This window comes from Poecile atricapillus, chromosome 3, assembly GCF_030490865.1.
Source record: "Poecile atricapillus isolate bPoeAtr1 chromosome 3, bPoeAtr1.hap1, whole genome shotgun sequence".
In the NCBI taxonomy this organism is placed as follows: Eukaryota; Metazoa; Chordata; class Aves; order Passeriformes; family Paridae; genus Poecile; species Poecile atricapillus.
Window position 1 is genome coordinate 86485161 of NC_081251.1, and position 20221 is coordinate 86505381.

A 20221-nucleotide genomic window follows, 5' to 3' on the forward strand; every position below is an offset into this window, starting at 1 on the left:
TATTTTCACAACAGCACAACACAGTTTGCTTCTGTATTTCTTTCACCTGTTTCATACTAGGCCCTAAAAATACCTAAAATATTTTTCAATATTCTTGGAAGACAAAAATCAGGCTTCTTTAATTATGTGTTAGTAAATACTCTTCCATACCCTTTTAGGTAAAACAAGAATTCTACCTACAGAAATTGTTGGTGCTTTTTTTACAGTTACAACATGGAGTTTGGCTCCTTTTGTGCACCAGAATGTCAAGATTTATTTGGCCTTCAAATCTTTTTAAAATCACTGTAGAAAAATATTACATTTTGTATTATTTTCATATAAATAAGAATGCAAAATAGCTCCATCTTTAATTCAACCTCCAAGTTGAAACTTAAACCTTGACAATTATATTCCTTAAATTGGAATTTTATTCTCTTTTGATTTTCCCCTTCTTCAGTCTTTCTTTTTTCCTACCCACAAGTATGCCTTCCTGCCTTAGAGCTATCCAGACCCCCAAATCAATTTTGAAAAAGAGTTATAAAACTCCCTAGGATTTCTTCTGTGCAGGTGTTTTCTCTATGTTTTATGCTAACAGACCAGCATTACCAGTAACACATGCACATATACCAGTTCTTTTTCAGGCTACCAGCTTTGCACTTTTGGTGTAAGGGTTTTCTCCTTTTCCAGGTTTCTCCTCTTTCTCCTTTCTTTTAACACAATTTTCTCATTTCATAGGCATGATATACATTGTTTCCAGAGTCAGCATCACCAAGTCTTATGCTCATTTACATCAGTGAAGCTGAGGCAAGAAACAGGCAAAACATGCCTAAACAGGCTGGGATGTGCAATACTGGGATGTTACCCCTTACTGGTCCATAAACTACATTTTAAAATCATTCTAAATATATTCTGGTGCACCTCATCATACGTATATCAGGATAAGTTTCAATTGACTGTGGTAAGATTTCTGTGATGTAAGATACTGTTTACAGAGAAGGCCGGTAAAATGATTTGTAAAAGCGTAAAAAGATTTCTTTAAAATATAGAGAAAATTTTGCCCCTTTTTCAGTCAAAAGGATCAGCACATCTGTTACTAATTCAAAAATTTTGAGCTGAAAATAGAACCACCAGGAATGTTTGAATGGCAAAGCATGCAGAAATGTTCCACGCTTTTTGAATAAGAAAATCAAAGAAAGATACAGTACACTATTTACTGTTGTGTGATCCAAAAGAGCAAGAGAATTCAGGAAAATATATTTTTCTGTAGTGATGACTTGAGAGTATAATGTTCATGTTTCATGCCTTGTAGAAAAACAGGCAGCTTTGTGAGAAGAATTTTATAATACATTCATTCCAACTCTAGAACAAATTTTAACATGCAGTCTGAATTGATCCCCTGGTTTGGTCCTATTGCAGCTTGTATTAGGGATCAAAATTGATAAATATTAGACAATTTTAATGTATTTTATTTTAGTGATTTTTTTTCTTTTTTTTTTTTTCCCTACAAATTTCAAGACCTCTCAGTCTGGGAATGGCACTTCCCGTCTTGAGTCTGGCCACCTTCTGTTTTCTGGTTTGCTTGTTGTAAAAAGGTTATGGCTTGGAGGGAGAAAATCTTTATAAATTTTAATGCATGAAACCTACAGAAAAAAATCACATTGCTCTTCAGTTACGTCTGGGAAAATCTGTCAAACAAGAGCATGAAATTTATATAACCTCTGTCCGAAGCAGAACCACAGTGTCTCCAGTTAAGGTAATGGAGCAGTTTATACTGAATGCCACCACACAGAACTTACAGGATGGCCAGGGTATCAGACCCAGCCAGAATGGGTTTAGGAGGGGTAGGTAATATTTGACCAACCTGCTCTCCTTTTATGACCAGATGACTGCCTGGTGGATGCTGGAAAGGCTGTGGATGTTGTTGGACTTCAGCAAAGCCTTCGACACTGTCTCCCACAGCAGACTCCTGGCAGCCCACGGCTTGGACAGAAGCCCTTTATGCTGGGTTAAGAACTCACTGGATGGCCGTGCCCAGAGAGTGGTGGTGAACAGTGCTGCATCCAGCTGGGGGCCAGTCACCAGTGGTATCCCTCAGGGGTCTGTTCTGGGGCCAGTTCTGTTCAACATTTTTATTAATGACATGGATGAGGGTATTGAGTCTTTCACTAGTAAATTTGCAGATGACACTAAGCTGGGAATGTGTCGATCTGATGGAGGGTAGGAAGGCTCTGCAAAGAGACCTGGAATGATTGGATGGATGAGTGAAATCCAATAAGAATGACATTTAGTAAGTCCAAGTGCTGATGACTTTTGGCCACAATAACCCCCTGCAACGTTATAGGCTGGGGACGGTGTGGCTGGACAGTACCCAGGTGGAAAGGGCCCTGGGGGTACTGGTGACAGCCAGCTGAACATGAGCCAGCAGTGTGCCGTGGTGGCCAAGAAGGCCAATGGCATCCTAGCCTGGATCAGGAATCCCAGCAGGAGCAGGGAGGTCATTCTTCCCCTATACTCAGCACTGGTGAGGCTGCACCTTGAGTGCTGTGTCCAGTTCTGGGCCCTTCAGTTCACGAAGGACGTTGAGACATTTGAGCATGTCCAGAGGAGGGCAACAAGCCTGGTGAGGGGCTTGGAACACGACCCCTTTGAGGAACAACTGAGGGAGCTGGGGTTGTTTAGTCTGGAGAAAAGAAGACTCAGAGATGACCTTATCACTCTCTACAACTTCCTGAAAGGTGGCTGTAGTCAGGTGGGGGCTGGTCTCTTTCACCAGTCAGCACCTGGCAGAACGAGAGGGAAATATAGGGAAATATAGGGAATTCTTCACCAAGGGAAATATAGGTTGGATATTAGGCAGAAGTTTTTTTACAGAAAGAGTAATAAAGTATTGGAATGGTCTGACTGAGGAGGTGGTGGAGTTACCATCCCTGGATGTGTTTAAAAAAATACTGGATGTGGCACTTGAAGCCATGGTTTAGTTAAGGTGTTAGGGCTGGGTTGGATTCAATGATTTGGATGTATCTTCCAATCTAGTGATTCTGTGATTCCTCACAACACCACCCTGTAACCAGATTTTGGTCCTGGAATGAAAGCTCTGAGGAGGTTTCAGCAGTCCTCATGCCATTCATGGAAGTCCTCATGGAAGAGAAATATTAAGATTGTAAGTTGATCCCCTTCTGAGGGAGGAACATTAAGACTATTGACAAAGGCAAACTCTTGGGAATAACTGTTCAGAAAATACATTCTGATGAGAAAGGCATCTGAACACATATCTGCCCATTTATCTGTTTTGCAGAAACTTCATTTTCAGAGTAAAAGACATTGTCATTCCATTTTCTTTCCTTTTTTACTAAGTGGTCTGTTAGATAAGAATTGTCAACCCTTCCAATGAAATCAATAGAATCAAAGAGTCTCCTTGGTTCAAGGAAAGCTCTCATTCAAGTGAAGGTAGTCTGAAGAATTTCAGGATAGCAATCAGCGTAAATTGTGAGTCTTCATGCTTATGAGGACTGTCAGCCTGTTGGGGCTATTATGTATTTCCACATATTATCAAATGGGAACAAAGGTACTGCAAAAACTTTCAAATTAAACTGAAGACAAATTATTTGGTAAGTCTTTGCAATAGAACTACAGTATTAGCGGTCATGCAAGCATAATTCATGACATCTTTACCAAGATCCATCAAGAATGTCATTGCCATCTGTTCAGAATGGAAAAAGATGTAACAGAACTTGAAATAATGAGTCAATGAAGAATAAATACTTAAAAATAGGCAAGCAAATGGCAAAACAATATACAACAAATGCTTCCCCACTGCAAAGCTCAGATAAATTTCTCATGAAAAGCATGGGTATTACATATGGCTACCTTCACTAGACTACAATTCAAAAATGGGAAAGACATAAAAAAAGGTTACTCACAGAACTCCTGCAGTGTTGGTCAGTTTCTGTAGAACTTAAAAAGCCTTGAAGGAAAACCAGAATATTGAATATGCATCATATTCAGATGCAATGAACTAAATAAAACATGGCCATAAATTAACTTCTCTGGCTCTGGAATTTCTTTATTTACAGGGGAGGAAGAGAGTAAAATGAACAATTTTGTTGAATCCCTGAAAATTATGAACAGCAAAGAACAATCTTGTACAGGAGCATGTTGGACTCAAATCAAAGACAAGCACTACTTCTAAAGCAATTAGTATCACTAAAAATGGGATTATTTCTAGATGATTAAAACAGAAAATGCCTAGATATTACATACAATGTCAACTCTGTAAAAGTCAATTTTTATGAAGTTCAACTGAAATGCTTCCAAAAAACCCAGCAGGCAACTACTTACAAGAATCTTATAAGGAGTAGACTACTACATTAATTAATATTCCTCTGCAGGAGTAGTAAGAAAAATATTGAACTGTATTTCAAAACCAAAGGTTAAATGATGTATAAACTTAAAGAAGATGAAATTGACTATTTTTAGATTGTCTAAGACCGCAGAAAAAGAACAAAACTCTAAATGGGATATGATAGCTGAATTTAATCAAATTGAGTTTCTTCAGTTTCATTATTTTAAGAAATCTCAAGTGGCAGTGCAGGTATGTTTTTAACACCTCTACTTTTGCAACAAAAGCCACTTGACCTTTAATGTCTAATGAAAGTGAGAAATGTGGTTTTAGGCTCCTTACTGAAAGGTAGTAAGTCTGATATCAGGTTGAATCATAGAGTGAAATCTATGTGTAAATATTGAAACTATTGAAATATCTCTCACTCATTTTCCTCTTCTGGAAAATTAGTATACCAGTTTGCCTCCCTGTCATATGTTGTAAAGCACATTTTTAGAGAGAACTGCATGATAAAAAGAAACTGTTAATAGCAACTTTAAATATGGTCATGAACTCCACTCGGTGGATCACATATTTTCCTAGATGTCAGACTCAGTTAACAGAATCATTTTGGTCTGATTATGTTTTCATTTCTTACAGACTTCTCAGATACAATTTGTTATATTTCTCAGGTATAATTTTCATTATAATTTCTCTGATTACTTGGCATGGAATCAAGATGCTCTATGTTGGAGTCTGAAATGCAAACTGTGTGCCCTTGTTTTTAATGTTTAGTTCTGGGATCCAAGAAAACACTGAATTTCATATAACATGAAATTCATGAGCATGTTTTCATAGTGATACAAGAAAACAAATGTTAAAGTTTGATAAGAAAGGTAGGTGTGTAGATTAGAAAGTTTCTTAAATCACTGGGTGAAAAAGTAGTTTAGAGAACAGGAGACAAGATGGAGGATTTAGGGTGTTGTCTCTTGTCCTTCTTCTTTCTTCTTCATGTTCTTCTCCTGGAGGTTTTTGGGTAATAGTGAGTAATTGGATAGAAAATGCCGCAGTGCATCACAGAGGTGATGGGTCATTGGGTCATTAAGAAAAATAATATACGTGTCTATTGTTAATTGGATAAAAATAAGTATAAAGATAAAAGAACTGCGTAGTTCGGGGCCATTTTGTGTATCAGACACGAAGTGTGCCACAAGGCCTTGTTTGTACCATCAGAAGAAAGAAATGTACCAAATTGCAAAGATTAACCTTGTAACCAGCCTAGAGAGACCTGTTAAGTTTTGTAAGGATCCTTCAATAAACACGAGAAACAAGATTCTAACGAGCTCGAGAGTTTTCTTCGAATAATAAGGACTGAGATAAGTGGAACTCCCCACGAGGGAGGATCCCAGAAGAATCCAGCCCAGAGAAGGCTGGGAAACTATAGAAAAGCTGTATCTACAGATAATTCAGCCCAGAGAAGGCTGGGAAACTATAGAAAAGCTTTATTTACAGAGAATTCAGCCCAGAGAAGGCTGGGAGACTAGAGAAAAGCTGTATCTACAGAGAATTCAGCCCAAAGAAGGCTGGGAGACTAGAGAAAAGTTGTATCCACAGAGAATTGAGCCCAAAGGAGGCAAAGAGAGAGAGAGGTAACACTCTAGAGTATCTGTACTAGCGTTGATGATTTACAACATGCCTACTTTTGTGTTGCCTAATTTTGTTAGTACATTCTCTTTAAAATGCCAGTGGGCAGCAGAGTTGTCAAAGTTGTACCATAGAGATGAGAATGCAATTAGAGGCTATTTGGCATAACCAAAATGTTTGTAGATCTCAGCACTGGGGAATAAAAACAGTCATATTCTGACACAAATATTATTGGAAAAATATTTTACATTTCATGTATGACACCATGTATGTTTCAAAAGAGAAAAAAAATCATCTGCTATTTGCAACCATTTACTTCTTTAAAGATGTCTGTGAGATCATATTTGATTGTATAATACATACACACATTGAAAGTCTTTAATTAGTAGGTATAAAGGGAAAGCATGAAATGAAGCATGGTAGGTTTGGCAGAAGCTCAGTGGGTGGACATAAAGGAAAATATGAAGTCAAACCCACAAGAACTTTAGGAGACTCACCCAATTATGCTACCACTTTTAAATAAATAAGATTCATTTGTGCATATGACAGAATCATACATTTCAGATAACTGCTCATAAAACAGGATATATCTGTCACACAGAATTGTGCAGTTTACATCAAACACCAGATATTATAAAGAAACTGTGCATTTCCATTGTTTTTTAGGAATCTAAATCTGTTCCTTTCAATGGTTGATGCAGTTGTAAAAGTTTTACTAAATACAAGAAAGGACTTATATTTACGCACTTGTGTCAACTCAAATTAGAGTTGATTTTAAATCAAATTTAGACCACTGAACTTAAGATGAAGATTTCAATTGAGTAACAGTAAATTAAATGAGTTTTGACGTTTCATGTACTTGACATGCTGCAGCAGCAACATTTGATGCTCCTGTTTTAGACCTGAAAAAGGGCTTTTGGGCTCAAAAACTTTTCTGCCTTTTTCAACAAGACCAACATATTAAAAATAGAATAGTCTCAACAGCGTTTGCTCAATTTATATGTTTTATGCTGTTTTGAGTGGTAGATTTGTATTTAAATTCTCCTTTTCAATATATCTTTCTCGATTTTAGAAGAATTATTCTGAGTGGATAAGAATATTTTAAGAGCTCTACAAAATTACAACCTACATCAATGGAGTCATGACAGCTTGGACCAAATGCAAGTGAAGTTTTTTGTTAGGAATATCTGTAGACACCTCTAGGCATGTATTTTTGGTGTCTGGAGAATCATTTCTACCAGCAGGCTTGCCAGTAACACCATAAATCACAGTAGAGGCATATTTAATTTTCAGAACAATTTAGGAGAGGGAAAACCTGTTATAAACATTAATCTGTTTTTGGAAACTTACTGTACTTTTAATTTACATTTTCCTTTACTAAGATATTGAGGTTTTCTGAAGTAAAAGCCTGTCTATACTACATCTTAGGTAGAAAAGAAAAAATATCCTCTGTAGTGGGTACACCACTAATTAGCACCATCTTGGGGCTATCTTTTTCTTTTTAATATTTCATGTTATAAACTACAGGAGTGCAGGGGCCACTTCATGAGAATTTTTTTTTTGTCTCCCAGCAGGAACACCAGCACTGAATGGGGTATGCTGAGGTAGAGAGCTCAGAGAAGAAAGCACAAGATAAACTTCCTGGTAAGCTATTTCTTTTTGCTAGGCAGAAATTTAAATTAACTAATTCTAAAATTTACTATCTGTTTATATTCAAGATGAACAGCTTTACCACTTCCATCACTTAGAACTTTTGGAAGCTGAACATTAGCAATCAAGAAATGAGTAAAATTTTTCTATAAAAAATGAAATTTTATTATTGCTCTGTTGAAGCTTTATTGGGGTTCATCTCTGAGAATGAATACAAAAGTCTGTTGTGTACCAATGTCCAGATTTGAAAAAGTAATTAGGCATGTTATACCTCAGCAATGACCACAATCAATTTCAAGCAGTCACCTACTGAAGAAGCATTTCCTCTCTGAAGGAATCTTGTAACTGCTACATTACATTCTACATCAATGTGTATTAACTGTACTTTAAATATACACACAAAATTAAGTCTTCAGAAATTTCAACTAATCTCACAGCTGAGGATTTCTAGGCACATTACAAGCTCCAGAAGTCCAGCAGAGTTAAAATGGCAGCCCTGTGCCCATAAATCAGCAGAAGTTTAGAAAACACTTCTGTAACTTGCATGCTTCTAAACACCTGCCCTGACAAAAGTTGTTGAATTAGCTTTGGAATTAAGGACATTGTGCCTCTTGTGTTACACAAAGAGTTCATTGTTGCAGTGCATTAAGATATATGGTATGTCCCTGAGGATAAACCCACCCTTGGTTTAAGATAATGTTAGTCCCTTCCAAACCTCCCCCTCCCCTCCATCCAATCCTATTTGCTGTAAAATTTCCCTCCCTTATCTCCTTCCCCTCGGTTTAAAAGAGAGCATGAAAGACAATTCTACCTCTTTTCTTGACCCGGGTGTCTGAGAACAATAAACCTGGGATCACATCCAGACAAGATTAAGCCTCCTTTGTTGATATACCTAAATTCATGCTAAATATATTATAGGATTCCCCCGCCCCACCATGGTTTGTGTAGGGCAGACACATCTCTATGGGGGACAAGAATGGAGGGAGTTCTCATAATAATTACAACAGTTATTTTTACTAACACAAAGTAAAGATTAGTGAATGCAGAAAGAGAGAAGTTATTACCAGTCCAACCACATTCATATATTCCATTTTTTATCTATAGTGGTTTTGAAATAGCAGACAAAGCAGGAAAAACTTTCATTTCTGCTTTTCAAATTTTATCATACTATTTTTTACAAAACTCTCAGCTATCTTTAGGTAAAACTTATTATTTTAGACTTTCCTCAGCTGTTAAAGGCTTTTTACTGCATTTAAGAACTTTTTTCATTTTGAGAGGGGAAAAAAAGTCTATCTTGAAGGATTGAATTGTTAAGGAAACATTAAATCATTCTAGACTATAGAAAAAACAAAAAATATTCTGAATGCCATTTTTTAATGGCATTAAAACTTTTTAAAAAACAGTTTTGCCAAACCCATGCAGTAAGTGTACTTGCTTGCTGAATCAGTGTTAACACAGTCTAGAAGGCTAAGCAGGTTTAAGTAAAGCTGTAATTTGCATTTTTAATAAAACACTTCAAGCAGTCACATTCATAAAAACAATTTATTAAAACTGCAAATTAGAGCTGTTTTTAAGTTAGTTTTACCAAAATTCTACTACTCACTGAAAATGGGATAAAGTAAAACAAACAGCTCAGAATTTAAATCCATTTTTTCTGACAATAATGACAAGTAGCATGCACATAACATTTTTATGAACAAAATTATGCAATACATCAGTAGTATTCACTTTCAATATTCTAGGAGCAAAACCTTCAGATTCCATGAGCAGGAATATAAATATAAACTTGAACATTCTTAATATATAATACTAAGTTTACTTAGTACTAAGTTCACATGGGTTTGAGCTATAGTCATTAGCAGTTGTTTACAAAAAAGGGAAATCCTGCCTCTATGGAAGCATTGATAAATTAATCAAAATGGAAAAGTAGTAACCCTCCTTGTTTCAAAAAATATATGAAAAGCTGATAAAACTTTTAGGATATCAAATTGCATCTATAGCAATACCTTTTGAAACGCAGCTGAAAATTGTTAAAAGGAAAGTTTAATTTCCATCCCTAGTATATTCATTCTGTAGAAAAAAGTAAAGAAGGAGGTATCTTCCCTTTGTTTTTATCAAAAATATTTTGTCTGCCAAGACTGAAAGCATTGTGTGTTTCCAGTGCCACTGGATATTTGTGTTGATTTTATGTGAGATGTACAGTAAGTATATAGACTCACAGAATCAACTAGGTTGGAATAGACCTTTGAGATCATTGAGTCCAGTATGTGACCTAACATTACCTTATCAGCTAACATTATCTTATCACCTTATATGTACTGATCTTATGCTGTTTAACTGTTCCATTCCTGTACTGGGCTACACAAAGTGTAGCATGGAAAGAAATGGCTTAAAGACAATAAAAGGTGGACTTCTATAAATACACATGCAGGTGACAAAAGGAAAGCCAGGGAAAATGTGGATATCCGGCTGAATGAAGTGTGGGACCTAGTTACACAGGACATGGAGAGGGCTGTGCTTCTGAATGCCTTCTTCACTTCAGTCATTACTGACACCACCAGCCTTCTGTTATCCCAGGTCCCAGAGACAAGCAGAAAACTCTGTATGAAGGTAGAGACATGAACTCCATTTGAATATTTATTTTGCTATTCTTCTAATACAGCCCAAACTTAAGAAATTCTAAGCTAAATCTGCAATTTTCTTTACTTACTAGCTTACAGACAACTTAAAAAAGTTGCATTTAAATAAAAATGCATTCACCCTCTACTAATATATCAACCATTGCAGGGAAAAATTCATCTATACTGAACAGAAATATTGTTTTTAACAACAAAAATATAACTGACAACAAACTTAGCTTGACAGCTAAGCACTTGTGATGTAACCCTTTTTTCTGGCTATAAATTAATGAGAAATTAATTATTGTTACTGAATATCTGCTTTCATGCTTCTAAGTGCCTAATGTGATGTCAGAGTTTCCTCTGATTACATCCACTGGTATCCCTCTTCAGTTACTTTAGGTATGACAGTACTGCTCTGGCAATTTCACCACAAAGGAAGTTAAAACTGTCATTGTAAAACCACAGAGCAACTGCAGAAGGTTAAGTATGTGGAAGTATTTTTTTTTAGGGTGAATATATATATATAAACTAAAGTGAATACTCAAAATGTGTAACTTGCTGTTTCAGTGCAGTTCAAAAGAAACACCTAAATGAAGTGAAGGAGGATGGAAGGAAGTTGGGCTAAATTGTTATCAGAGCCAGTGAAAGTTAGCATTGTGCTACCCAATCCTATGTGTCAGCTAAAAGCCTCTAAAACCTTGTATATGGTAAATTTGGGACTTCTGATGTAAAACAAAATGATAAAAGCAATAACCTAATTTCTTATATCAAGACTAAAAGTAGTAAGTGGTAATAAGTGTCTCTAGTTTAGATGTCCTGAAGGAATAAAAAATGCTTGAGAAATTTCATTAATACTACTGAAACATTTCCAGAATTAAAACAAACATCCCTGTTTATTCCTCTTGGCACAGGCACTCCTCATAGAAGACTGAGAAACATTTGAAAAAACCCAACCCATAGGATTCTAATAGCTTATCTGACTTAGAAGCAATGCTTAAAATCACTATATTTTAAATTGAAAATGTAATGAAAACCAGGAATGTTAAGTTCTCCAACTAGTGTTATTCTTACCTGAAATACAATCCTTAATGTCCACCATCATTGTGAAAATAGCCACTCAAATATATAAATATCTCTAGGTTTTGAATTAATAAATCTGAATGTGAGAGAAATGACAGTTCTGCAATCTTCAAATAGCTAAAAAAGGATTATTCCTTACTACATTGTATGTCTAGCATTAAATCTATCTATCTATCTATCTATCTATCTATCTATCTATCTATCTATCTATCTATCTATCTTTGCAGCCAGATCTCAAAGCCTCTTCCTTTCAATCCAGGGATTCACCTGGACCTTTTCCTCTTAGCACATTCATTTTTGGAGCATGGTACATGCACTCTAGGATGAAGAATGAGGAACACCTTTTATGTCTAGCTACAGTACTGCTCCCAGAATCAAGAAAGAATATAAAGGGGAACAGAGGAGGACCACATTCACTAAAAATTAATTCTCCTGCCAGTCTCAGGCTTGCTGCATGTTGGAAGCAGTAAGGGGGATCACACTAGCCATGAACAGTATTTACAGTATTGCTACTGTAAAAAGTTGGAATGAGATTTTTTTTGTTAAATATATCTTAATGCATTTTAATGAAGAACTACTACTTAAAGAAGAGAAACTTCTGTTTTGGGCTTAGAGTCATAAAACCATGAGCACTGTAAAATTACTGGACAATTAATTCCAACTCTCCCATACTCTCAAGGTGAAATCCTACGATATTGGTTCACTGACCTGATTAAGATACCTTCTTTGAGGGCAGGTCTGCTGCAGAGAATGAATTTCTATCATAACAAAGGGAGAATGAATATCCAGAGACAGCTAAGACCTCATAATTGCTGCTAAGTTATGCTATTCACTTTATTTTTTGTCTTCAGAGAAAACATTAGAAATAACTGAGTCAGGGTTTATAAATATTGTTTTGAAACAGAAGCACACATATTAAGTCCAAATTCAATCCCTGAAACCTCATCACACTAAAATTAATTCAAATTTTGGATGATGCTTACATCTTAAATTGTCCCTAAAGGCAGCAACTGCCTTTTGCCCTATAGTTGTGGGTTAGTATGGTCCAATAACCACATTCAGCAAAATAATCATACATTGTCTTTATGTACAGCAACACTTCCCCATGATATAAAAGTCAGATGTGATACTGGAGTGTGGTAAAAATAAACCTACAATTTGGCAACATCTACTGTCTTATAATAATTCACAAAATGTTTGTCTTTCAGAAATCTATCCATGCATCTTTTAGCAATTTCTTGACCATTTATCTTTTTGTCTTATTGGTGGGTGCCTATTTCTAGAAATATATAAATTCCATGAGCTTTTGAAAAATTATAGTGATTCCAAATCCCTTACTATTAGATGTATATTTGCACAATATGATTACACATTTTTTTTTTTCCATCCTCAACAGTGAAAATGGAAAGCAAATTAATTTAGAAGCCAAATTCCTGGTCCTGCAAACAAAGAGGCACAGATATTTTTTCCCCCAAGTACATCCATGGCAACTGAAGAGACAGCCAGCACATATACATAATAAACAAACGTGTAAGCAGAGAGACAAAGACTTTCCTGCACCTGAGAACAAACAAGTGAACCCTCCCAACCCAAATACTGGAAGGAAATCTTCATTATTAAAAATACAAACTATTTTTCTTTTGTACAACATACATACAATTGCACAATAACATGCAATGCATTTGACATAGCCTAAATATGGTCTCTTCAGAGAACTGCTCCTACTAATTTATTGTCAGCTTTATTTATTCTGCCTATAGTCTCCACAGTAAATAAAAAGAGAAAAGGAACACTTTACTGCTGTGATGCCTAACATGTCTATTGTATTAAAACTGAGAATAATCATAATTAAAAATAAACTAATATGGGTTCTTCTGAATTTTAATTATTGCCTTTTATTTCTGTGATTCAAAAAACTCTCATTTTAATCAAAAGTGATGACATTCTTGTAACAAAGATATTAAAGGCAAAATTAATTGCTTATAGAGGTTATCTCTGTGGTTCATTATACCACAGAGTTTTTCCAGTGAAAATTCAGTGGTCTCAGGAGCTATTTGAGGGAACTTCTCTTACCAAAAAACCAAAACTAAACAAAAAAACCCAATAATGTAATACAAAGTATTTGAGTGAAATTCTATTTCATATTGGTACAATTCCCACTGTAAAAAGCAACTGTTTTCAATTCCTTTTTAACCAAAATTTGCAGCTATCTGAATATATGATTAAAGAGCAACGAAGGATCAAAAGACAACTTTTGAACCAATAACCTTAGTAGCTCTAAATCTGCTTATGTCAGGACATAGAATTAAAACCAATTTTTCCCCTTGAAAATCTGTTGAAATAAGTGACTATCACATAGAAAAATAGCATAATTCTTTCCTGAAAGCCAAGTACACTATGTTTATTTGATGGCTTTAAACTGCTTGTTTTCCTAAAGATCAAAAGGGACAATAAATAATGGGCATTCCTTGTCATTCAACCTTACTACAATATTAAATGTGCTGTATCAGAGCCATGAGCTCTTGTACCAGGCTTTAGTAATTAAATAAACCTGCTGAAAATCAAAAGGATGTCTTCCTGGAACTCTTTTTTTTCTAGTATTCCCTAATGCAAAATTTTAACAGTTCTGATACAAAGCTATGACATTCTTCTTCTTCCAACCACTGGTCATTATTCAAATTGACGGCACTCTCTCTCTGCACACTTAAAGATTAAAGGAAATTTCTGAAATATTTAGAACTATTTCTCCCGAGAATTATAGCTGGATGTAAATGGCCTAAATAAAGAGTGCTGATCAAAGTGGGGAGGTATTGCAGAAGAAAAGATTAATAATTAAATATTCAATAATTTTAACAAAACTTTCCCAATCACTCTGAGTGCTTTACTCTTCTCTCTTATTGAGCAAATAGAGACAGCTTTGCATGAAATATATTTACATGCAGCTTGCTCTCAAAATTTACAATAAATATCAAACATACCATATGTTTGCCCATGCTTGTATAGAATTTTAAGCATTGTCTAGAGTTTCACCAAAGCTTCCCAAACAAATTAGCTATCAATAAAACAAAACAAAACAATTTCAAGAACTGGGTTGAATAGCTATGCTGACTAAAAATGAAGAGTTAAGACTTCCAAGATTTTATATTGGTTTCTGCATCTAATTCACTGCCTTACTTTCACAAATAATTTCAACTGCTTCTCAATGTTAGAAAAACAAGATTTTGCTCTTACAGATGGCCTTTGAACATGAAATCCCAAAGTGATCAAAGAAGATAAGCCACTCAATTTATTTCACAGTTGAAGAAAGTGACTCAGAGATGAGGTCACTTGTGTAAGTTCACAAACGTAGTAAATAATAAGGATTGAAATAAAAAACAGATGTTTTGCATGTCAGTCTAGGATCTTATTCAATTCAATGTATTGCCTCTATAATGCAGTGAAAAGCTGAGTTGTTTTATGTATGACAAACAACAAGAATAAGCCAGCTAACAACCTCCATTAGACAATACACTTTATCACAAGCATTCTGTGAAAAATCAGAAACAAACAAAGGTAAATGTTAACAGGAACTCACACATTATTCTTACAAAGAAGTATAATTTCTTTTGGAATAATAAGAATGGCACAAGCAGTTAATGGCACTGCTATCAACAACTGTCTGAAGCTTCTCTGCTTAAGTAATAAAAAAGTGAACATTACAAAACCAAAAAATAGATGATTGCACGAAGAATAAAATATAGAAAGAAGTAAATATGAAAAGGGAAAGGTAAAGCTTTCACTCCCCTCAAAATTTACAGCAGCTGCTATTTATGACATAGCAAGCACAGCTTGTGCCACTTGGGAAAGGTTTACGTGTTTCCTTATCTTTACTTAAGTTTTAATTATTTATTGTTCTGAACTGCTTCCAAAACATTTTTTCCTGTCTCTTCACCCACTAATAGAATCTTCAATGATTAGATAAAGACTCTACAAAGAACAATGGTTGTATTAAGTTGTTTTATATATTTTCATTCTGTAGTAAGCAACTACATCTATTACTAAACAAATATATTCTGATTTCTTGATTATCTGTGAAATTTGCAACTTTTTTCTGAAATTGAATTTTTTTCTAAGTATTTACTTTGCTGCCTAAAACTTAGGATTTTGTAATGTTATTTATAAGAAAATGGAAAATTTCCCAATGTACTTATCTGATGCATCACAGTATGACTCATTGCTACTGCATTTCTCAATGAACATTTTTTCCTCTTGGGAATTTGAAATAGTCCCCCATTAGCAATAACCCTTAAAAAAATGATTTGATACAGAACAGTTTTTTACTATTGCTTTTCAAGCATCTGAAAAATACCAATGATTTGACCCTGAGATTAAGGGCTTAGTAAAATGAAGACTGTGCTTATGTTATTGGCAGCTATCCAGCACTACACTATAGTGCAGGCACTATTATTGAAATATTAAGGTTAGTAACTTTAAGACAGTAGGCAAAATAAATCCCCAAAAATACAAAACCAAAAAAAAACTCACAAAAAAATCCCCTCAAAAAAATCAAAAAACAAAACCCAAAAAAAACAAAACAAAGAGAAAAAAAATGTGTGGTTGAAATCCAGAAAGTTCGACTCAAAAAATATGAATTTCCAATTACATGCAAAAATAGCACCTGACCCGTCAGATAATATGTTCATATTTTTAACAGAATGGGTTTTAATATCACATCAGCTTTATATCTCCTTTATATCTAAAAACTATACCCACAATATCTATTATAATTTTTTCTTTTTTTTTGAATGACAGTAAACAGAAGTTTTAATAAACCTCAGGTTGCTAATAGGTCCTTTTAACATGATTGGTCATACAACATGTTCTCATATCTCAATTACTTTGTGGCTGCCTTGCCAGTAAACACTAAACATACACAAAATAGACCATGATGAATTCACTGTGCAGTTCACATGTGCAGTAATGGTCAATAGATTTTGATATTATTTTTACTATATACATAAACTATCAATTAAAAAAAAATTATATAACACTGTTGTGACTATATCTAGAAAAAATGGATTTTGATAATTTGTGCCTTCATCTCAAAGGCTTTTAAGGGTGATCCTTCCTCTGCCACTTACCATCCCTCTTTACACTTCCTTTCCTAAAGTCCATGTTTTGCAAAAAAGCACATTTCAGGAAATGAAGTTACTTGTTTGGATACAACTGCCAAAGCAAATTCCTGTACGCACTTGGCAGAAATGTTAGGGGGGAAGAAAAGTCTTATGATATTTTTCAGTGCAACCAAGCTGGGCATTACATTCAGCCACACAAAACCTCAATTTAGCCCCAGAACTTTATGCCAGTAGTACCTATTTGATCACTCAAAGCATTCCAGTCCAGTAACAACAAATTAATTTTTACATTTCTCAGGAAAAATGGTATCAAACAGGTTCCAAACACAATCGCACTGATTACTTCATCCATGCATGATCTGATATTATTCCATTTTTTCCATTTTCCTATTTTTCCTTTCTTCTCTCTGTACAGCTTCACATGTGAATAGACTATAAAGACTAACTTACGAAAAGCCTGCAGAGAGACCATTCATTGGAACATGACATAACATAGTCATTGTTATTCTTGGCATTGACACTATTCATACCTCATTCAGAGGCAGATAAAAAAGGAAATTTTAATGAGAAAGCATCTATAACAAATACTTTGGCTGCTGCAATAGAAAATCATAAAATACATGATGCTCATCAGATGAACTGAACACGCTGTCAATGACTGAATCATAAATTTTTTGGACTTTGTTAACAGGTGTTTTACCAGATCTTACCCTGCACAATATCTATTATGACAAAAGTAGGTCTTTGACTGTAACAACACAGTTTTTCCAAATCAAGTGTTTAAAAGTATCAATAAAGGAAAAAAATCTGCTATTAATCTGGTTGCTTTTACTCCAGACCAATCTCTTCATCTTAAAGACTAATAAATTTACCAATGGGATCACAATTATATATGCATCAGTTCAAAACAGTACCTCTTCTTCCTACAGAACACCTAATTTAAGAAAACTCTGTTAAATCTAAAATGTGACTCCTCTGAGGCCCCTTTCTTTGAACCTTAAATTCTGTCTGGGTGCTATGGGTAAATTAAGGATGACAAGCAGCCACTTCCCAACTATTGTTTCCATTTTATTGCATGTGTAATTTCAAAACACCTATTCCTGTCTTGTCTCTCTAGCCATTTTCCATACAATAACTCTTTTGGGTTCACTTTTAATTTCCTAGTAACTCAGCTCCTCCTTCCCTTGAATCTAGTCTCCCTCATTTCTGATCTCATTCACAGCTTCATTAGGAACACATCCTAAGCCACAAATATTTTTGCTTGCTTCTACCCTATTTATAAAAGAGAACTCCAATCCATACTTTCCCTTTCCTTTTTACTCCTTCCAAATCAATTTTCTCCTCACAGAGTTTAGACAGTCAAGTGTGAGTTAAAATAACTATTGTATTATCAATTCCTTCCACTGTCTACTCCTGCTACAGTTTCCTGGCAGCCACAGTAATTTCACAAGAAAGACAAAAGTAGTATTCAGAAACACATGTGATATTTGTAACCAGCACATGTTCTTCTAATTTATTCCATTAAACAGATCAAAAAGATTACTGACATTCAAATAAAAAAAGCTGGTTTAGGCTGCAATGCAAGATACAACCAAAAGTATGTATTCTATCATCATCTGTTAAAACCAGGTGGGATAGTGTTCTTTATCGCTGCCACAACCCATCCTCCCTCCAGGGGGATATCTTCTGATAACAGGCCATTGAGTCTCACAACATGACTGATCAAGTTACATCATCCCATTGTGGGATGCTCCACCCAGGGGGAGGAGCCAAGCATCCCTACCTAAATATAATCTGAGATTTGTAACACCACAGTCAGCCTTTTTCCACTAAATTCCCAGAGGAAGACTGGACCCATCTACACCATCACTGGACCTGCAGAGGAAAACTACACCCTTCTACAGGATCATTGCTGATGAACCACATCTGTCACTCTAGGAGGCCTGCAGCCACCCTTTAATCAGACTGCTACCAACACCCTGACCAACAGGGTTGTATCCTGACTCTGTAAGTTTTTCTCCATTTTTATTTTAATTTTCCTAGTAAAGAACTGTTGTTCCTATTCCCATATCTTTGCCTAAGAGGCCCTTAATTTCAACATTATAATAATTTGGAGGGAGGGGATTTACATTTTCCATTTCAAGAGAGTCTCCTGCCTTCCTTAACAGACACCTGTCTTTCAAACAAAAGCCTAGAAACAGAGTATAAGAGAGAATAAAAGACCAATCATATTTTCAATTTCTTCCCTTTTTTTGAGTCCCCTGCCACTGTTTTAGACATTATAACAGAAATTTTCAACCCAGTATTAAAGTTATTTTACTCAAAAAGTTCAAGACACAACTCCATTTACCCAAGCTTTCTTCCCCTCAATATAAATCCAAGGATTTAATATTAAAGAGCTACAGTTAATAAATTCAGTCACAGGAATATAAAAATGTACATCTCCTCTCATGGCTGGCACCCTTCAATCTATTTCTTCTTTTTAATAATCTGGAGAAAATCAGACTTTTAACAGTGTGGAAAACAAGAAAACTCTGTGGCACCTCATGAGGAGGCCAGCAGTGAAGAAATTTCTGAAACAATGGCCTGGCCACTGATCTTCCCTTTTGTAATAGATGCTACTTCTAGCAGGGTTTCTTAACCAGGCAGGTCCAAAATGACTGACATTTCTATGCCAAAGGCTTAATTTGAGAAATATTGTAGAACTGTGCCATTACATACATGCAGAGATCATTTCTATTTAACAGACAAGCAGATACTTTTTTATACCAAATTAAATTTCGAACCAGTTTATATTTGTAGCTCTACATAGAGTACACTGCAGAAATCAAACCTAGGGCAACAACTGTATGGAAGGGTGTAGCAAAATAATTTATTTGGAAAAATCTCCATTTAGTACTTGTCAGTCACAGATTAAAATGCCTATTTATTTGAGTCTAAAATATCACAAAGTTGTACTACAAACTACAGGTAAACTTTCTCTTCAAGAATGGTAATATATATTCTGAGTAGTTCTTCCTATTGTCCCATAATGGTGCATAATAATTCTGTGGATTTGTCATGGGGTGACTTTACCTTTAAGGTGGTTTTGAGAGCTAAGGAAGTTGAAGTTGCTGGGGACTGATGGGAGTCTTTTCTCCTGACCAATTAGTGGTCATTACTGGGAATTGACAGCCATTTTAACCATTGAAAAGGGAGATCAACTTGTGAACCCTACCTTAAGATGTAAAGTCAGGGGACCTTGGTTCTCTTTGTTTCCTGGCTGTGAAAGGTAACAGACCTGCGGCTGGCCTCCCGTTCCCTGCCCAGACCATGCGACCGGGCGGGGGCTGGGCTGGGCCTGCCGCCTCTCCCGGCCGGGAGATGGGGGCCCGCGGGGCTTGTCCCGGGCTCTGGCTGGGCCGGGCCGGTTCCTGGCTCGGCTGCAGTGACGGAGTTTACCGGAGACTGCCGAGTAAAGAAAGAGAAAAAACTCTGGACCTGCAACGAGCCAAAACAGCGACTACACTCTCCAGAGCAGCCATGGGGAATTTTCTATCACAGACGGCTCCAGCTCCTGCACCGGCAGAAGTCACAGAACCATGTACAAAGCCTGGGCAAGATTTTAAACTTTTCATTACCCAGATGAGACTTGCAGATTAATCCTTTTATCCAGAGAGAAGAAAAGAGAGTGATCAGCATGTAAAGAGACTTTATGGACTGTCAGAGACAGTAAGGAAAGAGAGAATAAGGAGATGCTTTATAAGCTGAAATATCTTTCTGTTAAAGCTATGGAGATGGACAATAGTAGTTTAAAAAGGCTCCTTTAATTCATG

The 20221-nt window shown here is 35.7% G+C and overlaps 1 protein-coding gene across 1 annotated transcript in view; it reads right to left on the minus strand.

The window, feature by feature from the left end:
• KIF6 (kinesin family member 6) overlaps positions 1–20221 on the minus strand; it is a 260796-nt gene that overhangs the window by 127933 nt on the left and 112642 nt on the right. The window lies entirely within an intron of this gene.